This window comes from Nomascus leucogenys, chromosome 19, assembly GCF_006542625.1.
Source record: "Nomascus leucogenys isolate Asia chromosome 19, Asia_NLE_v1, whole genome shotgun sequence".
NCBI classification, from domain to species: domain Eukaryota; kingdom Metazoa; phylum Chordata; class Mammalia; order Primates; family Hylobatidae; genus Nomascus; species Nomascus leucogenys.
Window position 1 is genome coordinate 62,994,711 of NC_044399.1, and position 21,617 is coordinate 63,016,327.

At 41.6% G+C, this 21,617-nt stretch overlaps 2 long non-coding RNA genes across 2 annotated transcripts in view; both read right to left on the reverse strand.

The window, feature by feature from the left end:
- Window positions 1-1,171: 1,171 nt before the first annotated feature.
- LOC105738619 overlaps window positions 1,172-21,617 on the reverse strand; it is a 35,103-nt gene continuing 14,657 nt past the window's right edge. The window contains exon 2 of the long non-coding RNA XR_001114454.2: window positions 1,172-2,095. This is a non-coding gene — a long non-coding RNA (uncharacterized LOC105738619). The remainder of the gene's footprint in view (window positions 2,096-21,617) is intronic.
- On the reverse strand, window positions 19,401-20,379 carry LOC105738618. The gene is made up of 3 exons (XR_001114453.2): window positions 20,253-20,379; window positions 19,862-20,138; window positions 19,401-19,763 (listed from the first exon to the last, which is right to left on the reverse strand). It is a non-coding gene; the product is annotated as an uncharacterized LOC105738618 (long non-coding RNA).

The window sequence follows — 21,617 nt, forward strand, 5'->3', positions numbered from 1 at the left end:
TTGGACACATTCTAGGCATTTACTAGAAAAAGTACTCTAGCCAATGGACAAATGAAACAAATAAAAAATAGAAGCATGAGGAAGATGTGGCATCAGAAATGGTAGGAAGTGATAGAATCAGTATAACTTGGAGGCTATGTCTAAGTGGCTACATTAGTACTCGTTTTATTTTCTATCAATTTTCTCAGTCTGTCCTAATATTCCTAGTAGGATCTTGTAGATCTGACTCTTCCACCTTTCTCACCTTTTTCCTCATCACTTTTACCTATTCCATCTTTTTCCTTTGAGTATTGGATAAGTGTCCGGGCTTTGTCATCTATTTAATTCAGTTTTCTACAGAATCTAATCTTCTGTTTGTAGTGAACATAGTGATTTTTAATCCAGTAATCTTATCTTTTAATGCCCATCTCTCTTGCTCGGAGATGATCTTCTCCTCAGGAATGCTTAATGAGGATTGATAAATTTAATAGGCACTTGAAAATTAAGCCCACAGATTAGCAGTTTTCTAAAACCTTCTGCTCTTTCTTGTAGCAAATTTATTTAACAGAGAAGGATTTGCATCCATTTTTCAGTCAGGTACCGTTCTTTGAATGTGATATCTTTTTTTTTTTTTTTTTTGACTGTGCAGGAGCCTCACAGTTTTTTTTTTTATTTTTTAAAATTTTTTATTTTATTTTTTATATTTTTAAAATATACATATATTATTATACTTTAAGTTCTAGGGTATATGTGCACAATGTGCAGGTTTGTTACATATGTATAGATGTGCCATGGTGGTGTGCTACACCCATTAACTCATCATTTACATTAGGTATATCTCCTAATGCTATCCCTCCCCACTCCCCCCACCCCACAACAGGCCCCAGTGTGTGATGTCCCCCTTCCTGTGTCCAAGTGTTCTCATTGTTCAATTCCCACCTATGAGTGAGAACATGCGATGTTTGGTTTTTTGTCCTTGCGATAGTTTGCTGAGAATGATGGTTTCCAGTTTCATCTGATGTGATATGTTTTCTAAGTCTTTAAATCTTTCTTCTTTGGTCCCATTCTTGTAGAGGGAGTTCTTTGCTTTCTTAAGCAATAAGGATGATAATATGTTATGGCAAAAATTGGTGTGTGGGAGGGGGTGTTCCTGCCCAAATTCTGTAGTCCCAGATGACAGAAACACAGAAAATTTACATTTTGCTATGCATTTATATTAGGCATTCAGTAGCTTGGGGGTATGAGTGGATGTTGAGAGGTGACGAGTAGGCAGTCACAGCTAGAAAGGTCTCCATTGTGCAGAAGGGCGTCTCTCTATTTATTTGGCCGATGCCATGTGAACTCCCATGATGGATTAGGTCAGGTTGAAGTGGGGGGCAGTGGCCTGCACTTTGTGTATCATGGCTCTTTGCCCCACTACCTGCCCTCACCCCTCTGAATTAGGGAGTGTGAGTGAAGTTTTGACAGGATCTTCTCCACTTCGAAGTCCACTCTACTGTTTGATGATAAAATAAGTTGCGAAGCAACAAAATCAGACCTATTGTACACTAAATCTGGCAGCAATTTCTCCTAGTTTTATTCACTTCTCAGTGAAAGTGCTTGCATGGGTCATTTCCAATATTGAGGTCATCTGGGAGGCTAGACGTCTTTATTTCTGCTTTTTTCCCCCATCTTGCAAAGATGAACCAAAACCTGTATTTTTGATTTTTAAAACAAAGTCTTCTCTTGTACAACCTAAACTAGTTTGCAATAGTGTTTATGAAAAGTTAGAGCCTCGAGACAGTTGCAGATATGAACCTCTCAGGCATGAAACCCTTCTTGGACGTGGAATACCCGGATTTAGAAAGGTGGAGCTCTTAGCCTTGGTGACATTCTGATTTATACTTGGTTGATTTGAACACAACTAAAATTGCAAAACAATTTGTAGCACCATCTCTCTGAATGACAGACTTCGTACACGATGTTAGAATCAGCCATGATACTTACAGTCAGGAAACTTAGGTGAACTGATCAATACTGTAGTCAACAGGCTTGCGGGAAGCTTGAGATCAACCACCACTCCAGCAGAACAACCTTAATCAGAACATTTACCATTCCTGAACTTCGATTTCTTCATCTATAAAGAGAAAGGGGGGACCCTTCCAATCTCTGAATATTATACACACACACGCACACACGTATACACACATACATTATATACCTATACATAGTCTTCTTGTATGTATTCTAGATTTTGAAGCAAAATTTCTAAAGAGAGTAATAGTTCCACAATAATTGAAGCAGTAGCAACTGCATTCATTTGGTTTTATAAGTTCTGGAAAGTTTATTTAAAAAGCATTCACGTCATCTTGCGTAATTAGCCACCTGCATATTGTTGGTACCCAGCATACTTCATAAGACATTGTAGAAAGTCAAAATATATTTGATGAATAAATGAATGAACATATATAACCTCATTTTTAAGGTTATTTATAGTATCACCCTTAGATTTGGGCACCCAGGGCCTTGCCCTGTACCTGGAGATTTAACAGGCTCACTGTTTCTCCTCCTGCCACAATCCTCATGGACTGAGGAGCCCCCAAGGCCAAAGGTTCATGTCCACCTACCAAAGCCTCCCCTCATCCCCACCCCACTAAGCTCCAGGTACTAGACATTGGGAAATTTTCTGTCAAGACAGCCTCAAGCCTGCTTCTAGGGCCTACTAGAGTCTCTCTCTTGGATGTCCCTCACAAAGATATGCTGTTCTGTAAGTGTGCCCACCCCAAAGCACAAGAGGTGACCAAGGTGGCTCACAGGAGTGGAGGTGGAAAGAGTCCTCCTTGCCACAGAAGGCAAGGTCTAGGAGTCTCCACTTAACTCTCGCCCCAAATTTGGTAAAAGGAACAGGCTGGGTTATTTCAATCATTAGCTCACTTTACCCTACATCCCAACTACACTCACACATAATATTTTAAATTTGAGTTAGAAAGACTCAGTGATCCTTACAACATACACACGAATGAACAGAATATTGCAAGGAAAAATAGGTGGTCACTACTGTAAACCTTCTATTACACAGTTTCACTCTGGCCCAATATGTAAGGCAAAGTACAGATTCTGCAACCCAGGGTTGGGTTTGTTTGGGGATCCAATACAGATCTATTATAACAGTTTGTAGGTGTTGATAGAATGATAGCATTTATTTCCTCTCTAACCCCCTCTCCAAATCTTAGTTAAAAAGAAGCTCTGTTTGCTTGGTTTTCCTGGTGTGGATTTAAAATATTTCCATTTTCCATGCCCATATTAACATTTGACCATCCGTGTGATGTGCCAATTTCTATTTTGCCCTTCAAAGGTTAAAATAACACCTGTCCTTAGAATTCCCCTCACAAAGCACAAGGAAGTCGCTCCTAAGGCACAGCGAACCAGCTAGACTTCATAATTAGCTTCTGTAATGAAGTACTTAATTTGAATAGAAGCCCTTACTAATTACAGCAGGAAGTCAGGGCACGCGGGTTACCCACAGCTGGGTTGAAGCGCAGGCAGAGGTGTCTGTGAACATGCATCCGCAAGGGTCCAGGTTCACACAAGAGCCCCAGGGCTTAATTAGCCCCAGCAATTAAAAATGAAAACAATCCTCCATTTTCTCATTAAAAGATGAAAGCCCCACCCACCAAGCACCTTACTCTGAATGATAATTTGGCTTCTGCAAAGACCCCAGCTACTGCAGATTACCAAAGACAATGGTTAGTTCCTGGGCTGCAAGACCTCAGTCGCCCTTTTGCTTGCTAAATTTCAGGCACCTCTGCATAATAGGAGATTGATAGGGTTAATAGACTTATTTTTTACAGGTCAAGACACAGAACACTTTGGGTTGTGGGCACTCTTGCACATAATATCTGAAGCTATAAATCAAACTGCTTAATGGAAGCTCAGAGCTTTCTGTCTCCGAACTATTGGTAACAATTGACTTTTGTTTCTCCCCTGCTACTGTCTCTCTTTCCTCTGCTTCTTCTTGTAAATCCAGCCACAAAATCAGCCTGATAGACAGGAGTAAGAGTTGTGATTTATTTACTCTACAATGTTTTCAGAAACCTAGAGGTGAGGTATGGTTCCTTGGAATTTCTGTGTTTTTTTTTACTTCCATTTCTAAGGTAACCAGTGGTTAGCAGCAGCTGTAACAACTGTCAGCATCTGTCAATCTCACCTAGACCTGATGGTCAAAAGTAATACAGCTGGATGAAGAGATTTAAGAATTAAAAATGAAAGAAAACTGATCCTCAGGGGAGAGTTTGAGTATTTAGTCTGTGGGACTCAGGGCAGACTGGTAGGTCACTGAATGCATAAGGAATGCAATTGCCATTGGCAAATTATCCCCAGAAGGAAAGCCACATGAAGCGGGAACCTGTTGGAGACCGCCTCTTAAAGTTACTGCAGAAAGAATCACTGAAAGGAAACTGTCTCAACAGGAGGAAATGTCAGAAAATGCTTCCCTAGAAAACGTGAGAAAACATTTAGAAAAGTATCTGGCTATGAAAGTTAAGAACATTTGGGGGAATGTTCTTTGCACCTAATTATCAGTGCTTTCTGCTTCTTTTCTCTTGGTGAGGGATATTCTTAGTCCAAGGATTTTTTTTTTCCCCCTTCAAATAGAAAGAAAGCAAAGCTGATTTGGAGATATAAATTGGTTTGGTTTTTCATCAATTCGACAGGATCATTCCAAAGATGATGCCTTATTTGATTCTGAAATGTTATTGAGAGATTTACTCTACCGAGTAGCTGAGGACTCACCAAAAATACATTTGATGATATCTGTAAGTTTCTTTGATGACTTGTTCTTTCCTATCCCCATTTTTGCCTGGATCTTTTTTTTTCCCTTCTTCTTTCTACTCAGAGCTACATGGCTCAACCACAAGGAGTCAGTAAGTGGGCAGGTTTTCTCAAACTTCATAGAGCTGTTACTCTACCTGTCTTCTAAGGGGAGACCTGGGAGTTGAGAGAATGAACATAAAATAGCTTAAGTGGAGGTCAGGAGTGGAAAGGGAAGAAAGACTAGGAGGAAACAGGAAAAGCAGAATAATGCACTCCGAATCTGATTTTTATGTTATGGTACACTAATATGGATTTTCTCCCTTTTTAAACAACATAGAAATGCCTAGTAGAATCTACACATACAGTTTAATAACAGAAGTAGATGGAAGTCCCTTGATGCCAATAATAATAGATACCTAGTCATAGTACCCCTGTCACCCTCAGCAGCCTCTGGCAGCCTTGCTGAAGGCTGGGGCCATCAGACCTGGGAATGCGGCTGTGAGCTGGGACTAAGGTTTGTTTCATGTCCCAAGAAGTTGGAAAAGCAATAGTGGTTACTAGAAGCTAAGAAGAGGATGAAAAGAAGTTGGTAAATGGATACAAAAATGCAGTTAGATATAAGGAATAAGTTCTAGTATTTGATGGTACAGTAGGGAGATCATACTTAATAATTTATTATATATTTCAAAATAGCTAGAAGAGCAGAATTGGAAAGTTCACAACACAAAGAAAAGATAAATATAAATGTTTGAGGTTATTGATGTTTCAATTACCTGATTTGACCATTATACATTGTACACATGTATCAAAATATCACATGTACCCCCAAAATATGCACAACTGTTATATATCAATACAAATAGTATTCATAAAAAAAAGTTGGGAAAACAATAAAAGCATAAACACTCTAAAAGTAAATGAAAGGCAATAATAAAGATAAAAGCATAAATGAATCAACTAGAAAAACTTACAGAGGTTAATAAAACAATGTAAACAGTGTTAATAAATATGAACCTATAGACAAATGAACATATTCTAATAAAAATAACTATAGTTATTTCCTCAAGAAAATAAGAGAAAGACTGAATATACCTATAACTTGCAAAGCCATTAAATTAGTAGCCAGGTTCTATTAAAAATAACAAACATCTAATTGAAATAAAGAGCCAAAAATAAGTCATCTCAGCACTTTGGGAGGCCGAGGCGGGTGGATCACAAGGTCAGGGGTTTGAGACCAGCCTGACCAACATGGTGAAACCCCATCTCTACTGAAAATACTAAAATTAGCTGGGTGTGGTGGCAGGTGCCTGTAATCCCAGCTACTCAGGAGGCTGAGGCAGGAGAATTGCTTGAACCCGGGAGGCAGAGGTTGCAGTGAGCCAAGATCGCACCTCTGCACTCCAGCCTCAGTGACAGAGCAAGACTCCGTCTCAAAAAAAAAAAAAAAAGAATAATGAAGAGAAGATTGTCCTGAAAGAGAGAGACCAATGGAACAGAATTATAGAATTGAGCATTGAGAAACAGCTGATACAGGACAGAGAAGGCAGATTTGTGAGGAAGGAATGAACCGTTCACCAAAGGATGCTGGGCTAATTCACTTTGCTGATGGAAAACAGTAAAGGTAGATTCCTTCTGGCAACGTCTGGCCTGGAATAGGTGGGATTTGTGCCTAGGGTGTAGAACATTTAGCTCTATCTAAAATATTTTATTTATTTAAACTAGTATCTAAAATTATATAAATAAATATGACAGAATGGTAACGTTTGTGAAATCCAAATCATTGTACATTGGGATCTGTAATATTTCCTTTATACTTAATTGTATGTAGAAATGTGTGTGCCTATACATTATACATTTATTTGTAGAATGAATATACTATATAATAAATATGTATGTGTAATGCATTCTTTTTTTTTTTGAAATCGAGTTTCACTCTTGTTGCCCAGGCTGGAGTGCAAGGGCGCCATCTCAGCTCACTGTAACCTCTGCCTCTTGGTTTCAAGCGATTCTCCTGTTTCAGCCTCCCGAGTAGCTGGGATTACAGGTGCCTCCCACCACACCCGGCTAATTTTGTATTTTTAGTAGAGACGGGGTTTCACCATGCTGGTCAAGGCGGTCTTGAACTCCTGACCTCAGGTAATCTGCCTGCCTCGGCCTGCCAAAGTGCTGGGATTATGTTGCATGAGCCACCAAGCCTGGCCGATGCATTCATTTTTTAAGCCAGCAATTGTAAGTAGGAGACAAAAAAGACCTTTTATGTTATGCTGAGGAGTTTGGACTTCATCCTCAAGGCAGCAGGGAGCCACGAAGGGCTTTTAGACAGGAAGGTAAATGACTGCATCTTCTCGTAGGAAAGATCTTCCTGGCTGCAGTATGGCAAATGGATTAGATGCGGGCGAGGCTGGAGGTGCAGCCATCACTGAAGTAGCTGTATTTCAGGGCAAAGATTATGGTGCCTGGAACAGGGGAAACAGCAGCGACGATGGAGACAGCTGGGCTGACTGGAGAGGGGGTAAAAAGAATTTCCAGGCTTTGTGTTTTCTTGGGTGGGTGTGAAGAGGTGGGGAAGAGTCTGGCCTGCTCCCTGGGTCTGGGGCTCAGAACGCTGGGTACCTACCATTCCCTGAGAGAGGCTAGAGGAGCAGGAAGAGTTGACTGAGTGAAAACTGGAGTCGAAATTTGAATGTACTTTGCTAGAAGTGTCCTACTGCATCCAAGTGTAGGGTTATTAGGTAGGTACTCTTTTTTTTCTTTCTCTCTTTCTTTCTTTTGAGACAGAGTCTCACTCTGTTGGCCAGGCTGGAGTGCAGTGGCATGATCTTGGCTCACTGCAACCTATGCCTCCCACGTTCAAGCGATTTTCCTGCCTCAGCCTCCCAAGTAGCTGGGATTAACAGGCACGTACCACCATGCACGGCTAATTTTTGTATTTTTAGTAGAGATGGGGTTTCACTATGTTGGCCAGGCTGGTCTCAAACTCCTGACTTCAGGTGATCTGCCTGCCTTGGCTTCCCAGAGTGCTGAGATTACAGGCATGAGCCACTGCGCCCTGCCCAGGTAGGTATTCATGATGATGGACCCCTCTTTTAACTAAAGCTTTGTCTTAGAATTTTAGTAATCTAGCATGGCTTGAGTCTTCATCTGTAATCTAGAAATTTTTTATTTGTAATTCAGCACTGTCAAGTAACAAACTCTCTTTCACTAGCTTAGAACCTTCAAAAAATATAACAAATCAGAAATTAACTTTTGAATAAAATATAACCATAAGGTACTTCTTTAATTATTTAACAAATTTAATGTCTTGTCCATTTTCGTCTAATTTGTCTGTCATTAGTCTAATGATGTTACGTGTCTAAAATGCTGTATAAATGAGAAAATTACTATATCTTAACAAGATTATACACGAAAAGGTTAATTTGACCCAATGAATGATAAACACATGCTAATTCAACAGGTTAGAAGAAGGTTTCACCAGTTACTCTTTTTGATATAATGATTACTCAGGCCAACTCATACTTTAGTTTTTCTTTTCAAAGTTATTTCTCTGATATTGAGGAGATACTGTAATTTTAAACCAAGAGGGACTACAAAGGGGTGTAATTCATCATTGCCCAAGCTATTCTTAGTGGACATCTTCAAGATGTTAACAGATGTTCCATTAAAAAAATTTAAAGGGTAATGTGGCAAAGTAAGTTTGGGCAATGATAAACCTTCCTCCCTCTGAAAAATCCATCTGTGAAGAAATATATTTTATTTTGTTTGATGTGGCATAATTACATCTCCTGTCTCACAACATTCTTTTCCATGGAATACCATAGTAACACTCTGTGGAAGGCCTAAATGGTACCATGGCACACTAATACTCCACAGGATGCAGAGGTAAGTTCATCTCACAGATGGGGACAGGAAGGCAAGGCATCTTTCTGTGTGCCTTCTCTGGATTATGGTGTTGGCCCAAGCTAAGCCAAAGCCAAGGCTCAGGCCTCCTGGGCCCCCGATTCAACAACCTTCTACTGCACAGAGAGTAGCATTGTCCGTTTTGACAAATAGCACGGGTGGTGTTGAGTTCCTTTCTTTCTTACATGTTTACATTTCCTTCACTGAGGGAAAGGGAGAATGACTCAGGCTCAGCAGGGGCCAAAGCTCCCTGGACCCCCAGCTTGCCCCCTCCCACACCCACAGTCCAGGGCTGAGGCTTTTCTGAGCTGCCTGTGTGGAAGGTGGGGAACGGAGGCCACACCGTGTGCTGGGGAGTTCCAGGGGCTCCTGGAGGAGCAGCCCTGCATGGTTACTCTCCTGAGGGCACAGGACATGGAGCAGGGAGAAGGGCTGAATAAGACCCAGATCCGGGTTTGAGACAAAATGTAGAACTGCCATGGAGGTTGTGCACTGCACAACTGTACACAGTGGTGTGAGAACACCAGGAATTCCAGCTCCCTAGCCGGTGGGAGTCAGGATGCTGAGAAACAGCAGAGAAAACAACAAAGTTCAAAATTTTATGCTCCAGAGCCAGTTTTTTTTTTTTTTTTTTTTTTTTTTTTTTTGAGATGGAGTCTTGCTCTGTCACCCAGGCTGGAGTGCAGTGGCGCGATCTCGGCTCACTGCAAGCTCCGCCTCCTGGGTTCACGCCATTCTCCTGCCTCAGCCTCCCGAGTAGCTGGGACTACAGGCGCCCGCCACTACGCCCAGCTAATTTTTTGTATTTTTAGTAGAGACGGGGTTTCACCGTGTTAGCCAGGATGGTCTCAATCTCCTGACCTCGTGATCCACCAGCCTCGGCCTCCCAAAGTGCTGGGATTACAGGTGTCAGCCACCACGCCCAGCCCCCAGAGCCAGTTAATGCCATAAAAATAAGGGCCATAACTTCGAAGCATTTAGTGAAAGACTGTCCCCATTTAATATTTCAACATCAAAATCACCTTTGAAATAGGTATTTTCACCCCTATTTCACACTTAAGAAAACTGAGGTCCCAAATGATATGCTCTCAATGTTTTTTTTTTTTTTAACTCCGTCATATCTTATATATTCCATATTGTATTTTTCCACATATTATCTAGTCATAATAACGATCATTCATGGAGCACTTGCCTTGTGCCAGAGAGAGCATTATACACTTTTCAGGTATTAGTTCATTTGCTCCCTACAACTGCTCTGTAAGGAAAGTACTGACAGTGTTTGCATTTTCAAGGTGAGCAAACTGAGGCCCAGAGAGGCTGGCAGCTTACCTAAGATCATATAGGCAGTAAGGGAAGAGCCAAGAATTTAACTCAGACCCCGACACTTATGCAGTGGACTCACATGGCATGGCAATCCAGGCATGGGTAAGCTCCCAGACTTTGCTTATTAACACAAAAATGGAAAATGACTTCATTCAACTGGGACAAGTCATAGGTTGGCATGGTAGGCGGGGGTAAGGTAAGGAGAGGCGTTCACCCCATCTGTCTCCTGTAAACTTGCTTTTTAGTTTGCTCACTTAAAAAGGAATTGTTGCCGGATGCGGTGGCTCATGCCTGTAATCCCAGCACTTTGGGAGGCCGAGGCGCGTGGATCATGAGGTCAGGAGATTGAGACCATCCTGGCTAACACGGTGAAACCCCATCTCTACTAAAAATGCAAAAACAAAATTAGCTGGGTGTGGTGGCGGGTGCCTGTAGTCCCAGCTACTCGGGAGGCTGAGGCGGGAAAATGGCGTGAACCCAGGAGGTGGAGCTTGCAGTGAGCCAAGATCACACCACTGCACTCCAGCCTGGGTGACAGAGCAAGACCCTGTCTCAAAAAAAAAAAAAAAAAAAAAAGGAATTGTTGACTTTCGTGTTTGAATTGAAGTCAGCAACTACCTTCTCCTTTGTGTCTGCATTTGGAGGCGGCGGGCTTTCCCAGGATCCCACAGAGAGCTAATTGATTGCCACATCAGATGGAAGTATGGACTTGGTGAGAGGTTGAAATCTAAATGCAATTTCTTTTTTCTTTACTTTTCTCAATACTCTTCTAATATTTTTTTTTAATTCGAATTTAGCTGCAAACATTGCCAGTTTGCAGAAGCAAGTGTTGGCTGTGATCGTGTCTTTTCTTTGTGTTACACATTCATTAGAAACAAGGGACAACTGGCTGCTGGAAGCAAGCCCATCATGTATCTTAACAAGTAGGACTCACTAGTACTACTTGTGGTGCAAGTAGGAAATGTGGATGCCTTTTCTTTACTTGATAAAGTGTTTTGCTTCGTTTGCTTTTAAAAACCCCTCTCTTTTAGCTGCTATCCATATCTCCTCCTAGCCCCAAACCATAAGGCAGCTGCAGAGAACTAACCCTAGAAGGTTCCCTTTCTAGTCTGTTGGGCCAGAATGGGCGTCCCGGTTCAACAGCCACTTTATCCACGTAAAGGCAGCATCTAATGTCCAAAGGTGCTCATTGTCTGTGGCTATCTTATTCAAGTTCCTACATGTTGAACGTGCACAGGGAAACAAAGTGTATTACAAGAATATCCACCAATGTATTAACCATGCATGAAATCAGTCCCTATTTCAACACCCCTCCCAGTTTAACTTTAGGAATGGATCTGTTGCCCTACTTATTGGAAATTGATTTCTTGCATGGTTGATACATGCATGAAATGGTTAATGCAGTCATATACACTACAAATGTGTTTTGAAGCAAAGTTGCAAAGTTTGCAAAATATCCAGGACTTTATCAAGTCAATGAAGAACTCCCAGAATCAAGCAAAGCCACTGATACGTGAGGATCTAAAATATTTAAACCAGTTAACAACCGAAGAAATGAAAACAAGCAAGGATAATATCATGGAAGGACTTCATGAGAGAATGATTTAAATATGAATCCATTTGAAGAGGCAGGTCATTGAGAACATTGATGAAGCCCTTGAATATGTTTGCATAAAGAAAATGAACAACTCTTTTAAAAATTACGTGCAAAAGTTAAGCATTGGGTGAGGAAGTCTTGGCAGGCTACCTTTCAGTTTTTTAAGGTGAAATTATACCCCCCAAACCTACAAATCAAAACTTGATTTATTCTTTGTTCTAATAATTAAATCATTGTAATTTTAAACTAAATTGTTAAATATAGAATAAAATTAATTACTTTATTTTTCTATTGACTACGTGAGTTTTAGTCTCTGTTAAGTGGGTTCAGGCTAGTAGCCTGTTTGTAGGGTCTAAACCCCTCAGATAATGAGATATCAGGAAGGGGTGTGATGCCTAGAGAAGTCTGTGGGCATGTGGCAGGGTAGATATGGGAACAGAGGGGATACGGTCTTCATACATAGGCGCTGACAAAACAGTCAACCTACTTCCTGATATCTCTGCCATTCTGGTGGATTCATGGAAATTTAATTCCAGGTGCTTTCTCTGGGAGCTGCTGAGATGACAAACTCAGGAATGTGTAAGTCAAATTGACTCATGTCATCACATATCCACAGCGCATGGTACTGGCCCTATCCTGGCAGGGACCCTGTTAGTATCCTTGAACTCACCAGAAGAATGCAGTCCTTGGAAGGTGATCTCAGTTATTTTGTGGAGAAGGACAATACAGCTTTTTGAAGAAGGAAGAATCCTATTTTTCTATAGATAGAATCCAAATTTTAAATCTATTTCATTATCAACTTGGAAATCAAAGATAACGTACAAAGGGTGTATTAAAATTTTTTCTTCTTTCCTTCTTTCCTCTCTCTATTCCTTCCACCCTCCCTGTCTTCTTTTCTTCCCTCCCTCCCCTTCTATCTCTTTCTCTCCTTCCTTTTCTTCCTTCTTTCAGATCAAATGGCACAATGACCACAAGATTATGCTAGTCTTCCAAAGGTTTATAAAGAAGTCCTTAAAGGTGGACTTGACATCAGTTTTCAAAAGACTGTTCATGGACAGTATGTTCACACCAGTAAATAAGTGGACTTATTCTTATTTTCCAATGAGATAAGAGCACACAGAAAAAGAGCACCAGTGACTTAGAGTTGCTGAAAAATCAATGTCTCAATAATGACTCATGCTCCTTAATGAAGAGTAAACGAGGAACTAATAGTGCTGGCATTCATACAATTCTTTTGAATTCACAAATTGCTTCCACATTCACTTCTGTCGTAAACCTATTCCAATCCCATGAGGCGGGACAGGCAGAAATGTTCAGCCATTTCACACACATGGCAGGGGTACACGGGACACAGGAGACTCAGGCTGCCTGTGTGGTGCTGTGAGCCCGACTCCCTGCAGGGTGCTCCCAGGTGTGACTCTCTGTCCTCCCAGAGGATCGGGGTTTCCTGATTTCACTAAAGACTGCGCTTTGCCAATGCTGAAATCCTTGTTCTGAAGATCTTCTGGTCTTCGCAAGAAGATCCTGGCTGGGTATTTCCCTGTAGCCCATGTGTACCAAGTAACCCTTTGTATGATGGGATTAGTGGTTTCTTGTGTTCCGCCAACTGAGACAGGCAGGGTAATCTGATCTCCTGATTCAGAGAGAAGTCTAAAGGAGCTTCCAGTTCCCAAATATCCTTACTGAATGGGGTGCAGTCCAACCCTTTCCATCACACCAGCGGGACCTCAACTCCCAGCCAGCCCTAAGTCTACAGATTTACACAGGGGCCACAGGGAAGGACAGACATGCAGAAATGGGATGTGCACGCCTCCTGTGCTTTCAATGTGTAGAAACCGAGATTCTGATTCTGTGACTGAACCAAATGCAATCATTCTGAGGCAGAGGAGGGGGAATGCAAGCATCCTACAGCTCAGTTTTCTGGGTGTCTGAGCAAGAGAGAAAGGGAGGGCTCTTCTTTCATAGTACCTGTAGATGAAGATAACTTGAGAGGTTTTTGAAAAAGTATGGAAGTGATTATCTCAACCAAGAGAATGCTGGAGGAACCATATCCTGGTTTTCCTTTAGGAGCAAGGAGAGACTAAAATAGTCCAAAATTAGCCGTAGATTGTCCCTCCATAACCACCCCAACTAAAGAGACTACAGTTTGATTTTATTTATTTTTATTTGTTATTATTTATTTATCTTTAAAGATAAGGTCTTGCTATGTTGCCCAGGCTGGTCTCAAACTCCTGGTCTCACGTGATCCTACTGCCTTGGACTCTCAAAGTGCTGGGAGTATGGGTATAAGTCACCACGCCTGGCCTACAGTTTGACTTTAGATTCATGTTAAGATCTTTCAGCTTAAGTAAATTCAAACTTCCTACTAAATTCGCTATACTTCTTATGCTGGTCATTTATCTTAATATTTGCTTTCAAATCATTTTTTGACACTTCCCTTACTCTGCTCTGTATTGCAGCTATATTTAATGAGAGATGTTGAGGAGAGATTGGAGGGTGGCAAGCAGGTAGAATCCAGAGTATTTTTCCATCTTTGCAGCTCCACAGGCAGTGCGTCTGTCTTTTCCTTCACACTCCAACTTTGTTCCAGTTTCTGCAGGACCTGAGCTTCAGTAGTACCACTTTCTTCGTCCCTCCAGACACAGAGATTGTAGCGGCTTCCTGCAGTTGTATCTCAGGTCTTCCACTACCTCTATGACAAATCCCTTGATTGAATTCCTATTGTTCAAATATACAGAGTAGTTTCTTTTTCCCCAATGAAGCAGCTCGGAGTTCCTGAGTAAGAAGTGGCAGCCAAATGTGATAACTAATGAAGAATCATTTTATAGGCACTGAGACTAAGAAAAAAAGAATTGTTTTCTTTTCTAAAACTTACAGATGGAAGATGACTGCCAGCCTTCTGCAGATGCGAATTCCTGCAGAATAAATGTACTGGGTCTTCATGGATGACCTAGAAAGGAAGGAGCTTCATAAACTCCTCTTGAGCATTTGAAATGAAATAGAAGTCATAACCTCAATGTTATTCTTAGCTTACTGGTGGAAAGATAAATTCAGAAAAGAATATACCCTATGTCTACCCCACGTGTACTTATCTAGAAAAACTGTTTTTTCTCATTAGTGTTAGGAAACAAAAACTGGAGCACTAACCACTTTAGTGAGAAGGTTCAGAGATCACAGAAATTTGTGTAACAGCTCGGGGAGGCATATATAGAGCAGGAAGTAGAGGAGATAAAAATCTTATCACCTAGCCAGGTAAAAAGGGACAAAAAGAGCAGTGGCCAACCAGGATTGTGTGCCTTGGGGGATCTAATATCAGGAAGTATATATACCTGAGTTCAACAGGGACTCTTGTTGAAACTGGGGAAGGATTCACCTAAAAAGGCTGCAGACTTCCATAGGGAGGGAGACACAACTTCAAGAGAAAAAAAATGGAGAAAGAAAGACTAGGGAAAAGGAAATGAGGTGAGTCCTCTTTTCTTGTTAATGAAGCTGTAGAAGATGGCACCATTTCTGGTATGGGTTGGTAAACTCCCACTGGACTGATCCTCCTGAACATCTTCACTATAGCTTTTAGAAACATTACAGAAAGCGGTTCACTGAAGTAACTGCCAAAGTAGCGGATTCTGAAGGGGAGTTGGCCCTTGGAGGAAGGAAATGGCAGCCGGTGAGTTTCCAAGGCTTCTAGCTTGTGAGCAGGCTAGATCAGTGTCATGCAGGTTGACTAAATTCCAAGAGAAAACCCATAGTCTGTCTGGCCTCAAAAATCAGAGAACAGAATTTGTGACAACTACCACCACTAGAAAGGAGGAGGGGAGGCACATGGAATTCAAGAAAAAAGAGAGCCAGAGAGAAGTCCAAATTTTACACATAAACTCTGCCCATATCTCTGGCTAACCCCCTCAACTAGATATGTATGACTGACTCAATGCTGCTTAAGTATTAAAGAACTGAACTGAGATTTGAGATGCTACCCAAGAGACATAATTTGCAACTCGAGCAACCAAGTATATTGCCTGTTGAAATGGACAATTTACATACTTTGGAATAATATAACACTCCAGAGTCACCACAACATAAAATTCACAACATCCAGGATATAATTACAAATTACTCAATACATAAAGAAACAAGAAAATTTAATCTATTCTTAAGAGAAAACACAGCAATGAGCCCAACCTTAAGAGAACTCAGAAGGTGGGATTCGCAGATGGGGATTTTAAAGCAGTTATAACTATGCTCAATGCTGATATACAAATAATCAATAAATAGAAAGGAAATCTCAGCAGACAAATAGAAACTATTAATAAAAACCACAAGTTAAATTCTAGAACCAGAAATATAATACCTGAAAGTAAAAAAAATAATCACTGGATGGGCTTAATGAAAGTGAACGAGGAAAGCGTCAGTGACTCTAAAGATACATTAATAGAAATTCCAGTCTGAAAAATAAAAGGAGAAAAAGATTAAAAAATAAAAATGTTGGCTCAGTGACCCACAGACAACATCATAAGGTTTAACGTACACGTGACTGGAATCCTGGAAGAAGAGAAGAGGGAGATAATGGGGCAGGAAAAAAAATATTTAAAAAACTAGGCCAGGTGCAGTGGTTCACACCTGTAATCCCCGCACTTTGAGAGGCCGAAGCAGGTGGATCACGAGGTCAGGAGATCGAGACCATCCTGGCTAACATAGTGAAACCCCGTCTCTACTAAAAATACAAAAAAATTAGTCGGGCGTTGTGGCGGGCGCCTGTAGTCCCAGCTAGTCGGGAGGCTGAGGCAGGAGAATGGCGTGAAGCCGGGAGGCGGAGCTTGCAGTGAGCGGAGATCGCGCCACTGCACTCCAGCCTGGGTGACAGAGTGAGACTCCGTCTCAAAAAAAAAAAAAAACATAAAACAAAAACTAATGGTTGATAATTTCCCAAACTGGTTAAAAGACATAAATTTACAGACTCAAAAAATCAGTAAACATCAACCAGGATAAATATACTTACAGGAAAAAGCATAGAAACAGAGGTAAATGAATATTCTCTTTTTTTTCTTTTCTTTTTTTTTTTTTTTTTTTGAGACATAGTCTTACTCTGTCGCCCAGGGCTGGAGTGCAATGTCACGATCTCCACCCACTGCAACCTCTGCCTCGCCTCCCGGTTCAAGCAATTCTCCTGCCTCAGCCTCTTGAGTAGCTGGAATTACAGGTACTCGCCACCATGCCTGGCTAATTTTTGTATTTGTAGTAGAGACGGGATTTCACCATGTTGGTCAGGCTGGTCTTGAACTCCTGACCTCAGGTGATTTGCCCGCCTCAGCCTCCCAAAATGCTGGGATTAGAGGCATGAGCCACTGCGCCTGGCCTGGGGGACCTATTTTAACTTCGGCATCCCAGTCTTCTCCTTGTGAAGTGAGGAGATTGGGGCCCAGGGGAGTCCCACTCAGAGCTGTGCTGCTCTTTCTAGACTCCACCTCAGGCACTGGGGTATTAGGTTCCCTAAGCAAATGGCCTCAACCCCGTTTCCAAAGACTGCGAGGGCCTCTTTTCCAGGTGTGTTTAGCAGAGAGTGATCCAAGGGGCTGCTGTTAAGAGGAGTGCTGGGGAAAGAGTGTGAACAGGAGTTGGGCATGTGGGTTGAGGTGCTTACACACTAACGTGGGGTGGGAACCTCATTTGTATTCCTTTTCTGGGTCACACAAATATTAGGGACAGACATGCATGGAGCATATTTGCTATCATCTCAGGGCAGTGAAGGGAAGTTACAGAGAAGCTTGGTAACTTGTTTAAAGTCAAAGTAAGAGGCAGATGTGGAATTTGTATACATTGCTAGCCTCAAATCTTGGGATTTTAACAAAATCGATTCTAATCTTTCATTTAACAATTATTTTTATTCTCCCCCCCACCGCTGCTTTGAAGTAGCTAACAGATGTGTAAGCACATGCATTGTGTAAGGCACAATGGTGGCTGCAGTCGTCTTTGTGATCATTGTGGTGTGCCATCCAGACCCCCTTTCATTAAAATACTTATTGCGGCAGCTGCTGAGCTTGTTGTCGGCACCCAGCATCCAGCTGTTAGCCCTTCCAGATTGCCTCAGCTGCAGAAGGACCCCTCACCCAAATACATGCCCCCATCCCTGGTAGAGTTCACATCCAGTGACTGGTAGATGCAGGATACGGGCCTGGTGATCTCACCCTTACTAGGACAATGCTAAGTTTGCTCAGGAGCTCCCCATAGGGTAGGCTGAGGCTGTCATTTGGATTTGGACTTCATTGTCAAGAATTTGCTCACAGTTTCCTTCTGACCACTCCTGCTTTCTTCCTCTTCCTTCTACAGAACTTGATACCAAAGACATTCTTTAATAAATATTCTGCATGCTAACTTGTATCTCAGAGTCTGCTTTCTGGAAAATCCAACTACAATAGTGATCCTTACATAAGATGCAGATAAACTAATTTCTGTTCCTAGTACCTTAGTGGGGAAAGCAGGGCATGAATCTAAGTTACAACAGTATTAGATAAATGTAGTAAGAAGTAGGGGATGTGGAATCACTCTGTAAGGCATGATTAGCATATTAGGGATGCCAATCCCTTCTTCCATGCCCTTACACCTCCTCTTTAGAGAGTCTGATCTTTCCACATCCCAGGAAGGAACAGTCAAAGGTGCCATGTAGTCATGTACCTTCTTTCACAGTTGACTTGTCACAGAGTGGACATCAGACCCAGGGGAAAACAACCCATTGGCTTGGCTTGGCTATTAGCTTTTCCTGGAAGACATTTGAAATTGAGACATAGTGAGAACCTACTCAGTTTCCGCTGGACTCTGGAATCGATGGAACAAGTAAACCACCTCATATACGCAAAATCCAGAGAGCAGATATGAAGAGAGCAACAACAATGAAACAGATATGAATAGAGAGGCAGACAAGTGAGAATGGGGTGCTCCAGAGATGGACAGAGTAACTTCCATTTCTGATTTTCTGGTTTCTCTTACTCCAATTTCATATGAGACCTGGCTGCATTTTACGCCTTAGGTTCTGTGAGTTACCCCTGTATTTTTTTTATTCGACACATTTAGCTTTTTTGGCTAAAAAGTCTGTTTCTTATAATAATATTGGAGTAAGACAATCATAAGGGGGAGGGATTTGAATTGGGAATTGTTGGAAATGAGATTTCAATATGGGAAGATGAAAGGATCTTGGAATTCAAGGCAAAGAGAGCATCACACACAAAGGTGCTGAAACACATACTTGTTGGACATATTTGGTGGATGATGAATGAGCCAGCTTGGTCAACATGGGTTGAATGGAAAGCAAAATAACAGGATAAACGCTTGCAAGACTGATGGGAAAACTTTGATTAATCGATGGAGCTGGCCTGCATTTTAAAAATCTGTTTATTCTTTTTAGGAATTCCCAAAGGCTATAGAAGACAGAGAATAAGGGTAGAAAGCAGTAAAAGTTGGCTGTTGGAAGAAGTGAGAAAATAAAAATAGGGCAATGGTGTCTTCCATGCGGCAGGGTAATAAGAGATGAATGAAAATCGGCAGTGAAATAAAAGGAATCAGTGGGGTACTAGCAGGGAATTTGGGCTTCCTGTTGAATGATAGAGGGGAATAGGCTGTTTCTTAGGCACAACATTACATTTGCCACATGTGGCTGCACAGGCTGGGCCCTGCTGGCTCCAAGGAAGGACTCCCCTTTACAAAGACTTCAAAGCGAATGGTGCCCCTGGGCTTGTGCAATAGGGGTGGCCTTGCTCCTAAGTCATAACTCTGTGTATCCACTCAACATCTTTCAATTGATGGCCATAAAAATCCCAATTCAAACTGGTTTTAAAATAGGGACTTTATTGGCTCATTTAACTGAAGAGTGAAGAGGCATACGGGCTTTGGGGGTGGATTCAGAAGTCCACACCATCAGCGCTCTGACTCCAGACCTCTTTGATCCTTTCCGAGCAGCTCTTCTCTGTGTGTCAACTCTACCCTCTGGTTAGGTCCTTTGATGGCCAAAATGGCTTTAGTAGTCTCCGATCCAATTTCTTTATAACTCTCCCTACACAAAAGAATAGAATCTTCTTCTATGGTTTCTCCAAACCCTGATTAAATATCTCCTCACGTCTCATGGACCTAAATTAGGTCTTGTTCATCCAGATAGTGTACAGATGAATGTCTAGCAATTCCCTCTCCCTGTCTGTCTCTCTCAAAAAAGAAAAAGAAAAGAGGTAAAAATGAAAAAAAGAAAAAACCCTGATATGCAGCGTTTGATTTTTATGGCATAAACTCTCTCACCATGGCTGATTTCAAACTACCAACGTGATGTCCCTGGACACAGCGTTGGGTAGAGGGGCCCACAGCAGACTCTCTGAAGCCCCTGGGAGCTGGCTCCAGCAGTCTGCTAGGTCTGTCCCTGAACCAATTCCTGTGAATAGGTAGATAAACCCTGCTGATTGGCTTAGGGAAATCAAAGGTGGCTGATGAAGCTTGTTGGGGTTAGCTCCATTCTTCCACACGTAAGGTAGGGATGGAGAAAGTGGATAACAGTTGGCCAATTGTGAAATGTCTGGTACTGTTGAAGTTAATGCAGGAAGATGAGGATGGAAGGTAAACTACTGGAGAGAGGAAGTCAGATAATGGAGTGAGATGTGGAAAAGGAGTCAAAGATAATGATTGGGTGGCTTACCCAGAGCACGAAGCATGGGGGACAATGAAGACGAGCGAAGTTAAGGAGTAAGGACAGATTGACTAAAGTATTCATCTTTGTGCTAAGGTTTTCATCCAAGCTCTCTACAGTTTGGCCCCAGTTCATTATCCAGGTCTATTTGGGAGGCAGTATAGTGTCATGGGGACTAGTCTCATGATCTTGGGTGAGTTTGGGAAGCAATTCTGAACCTCTGCTCTCCTCTGAGCTTCATGGGGGTGTTGTGAAGATTAACTCAGCCTATGGGAAGGGGTAGGGCATAATGGCCACGAATGAAGTCTCTGGGGCTGGGCTGCCTCACTCAAACTCCAGTTCCAGAAGTCATTGTCTGTGGGACCTTGGGCAAGTTGATTAAAGTCTGCACCCCAGGTTTTGCATCTGCAAAATGGAGACTACCATAGTATTTTTCTCTAAGGTTGTTAAGAGGATTATATGAGTTACTTATAACTTATAGAATTAAAGTGGCTATATATATATTATATAATTTACTTATAACTTATAGAGTTAAAGTGGTTATATATATATATATATATATAAAGTGGTTATTATAACTTATAGAGGTAAAGTGGTTATTATAAAAAGTATCTGGAAAATGACAAGTACTATTCAGAAGTGATAGCGATAGTTGTGTAAAGTATTTAGCAGAATGTTAGGCAAATAGGAGCTACTAGATAGTCATTAGCTACACTTATTATTATGACCACCTGCTACTACCTTAGCCAGTATTTTGTTTTGTTTTGTTTGTTTGTTTTTAGAAATGAAGTCTCACTCTGTCACCTAGGCTGGAGTGCGGTGGTGCAATTACTGCTTACTGCAACCTTGCATTCCTGGACTCAGGGTGTCCTCTCCCCTCAGCCTCCTGAGTAGCCAGGACTACAGGTCTGCAACACTTTGCGTGGTACCCAGACTTTATGCTTCAGCCAATGTTCACATTTCCTGCTGTTTGCTAGAAAAATGATTGCGAGACTGAGTGGGAAATGCAGACCACATCCATACATTTCTTCTTCCTCTAAACTCTGAAACACTGTGTTTGTAGCTCTGTGGGCACTTACTATTTCAGCTGCACAGTTTTGTTTTCTGTGGACTTTCCTCATTTGCTCACATTCTTGAAGTGAGATGGTGGCTTGGCCACCGTGGGCAGGGTTTAAATCATATTGGCTTTATTGTGTCACCAAGGAGCGCCTGGATCACTAAGAAAAAGAGTACATATGCTGATTTCAATGCATTAAACTCATTTTAACATAATCTAAGATATCTTGTTCGTGGGTCTTGGATCTTGGCTTTTTCTACTGTTATATAGGAGAAAAGAATGGGCTTGTGTATCAGGCAGGCAGGGTCCCAGCAGGG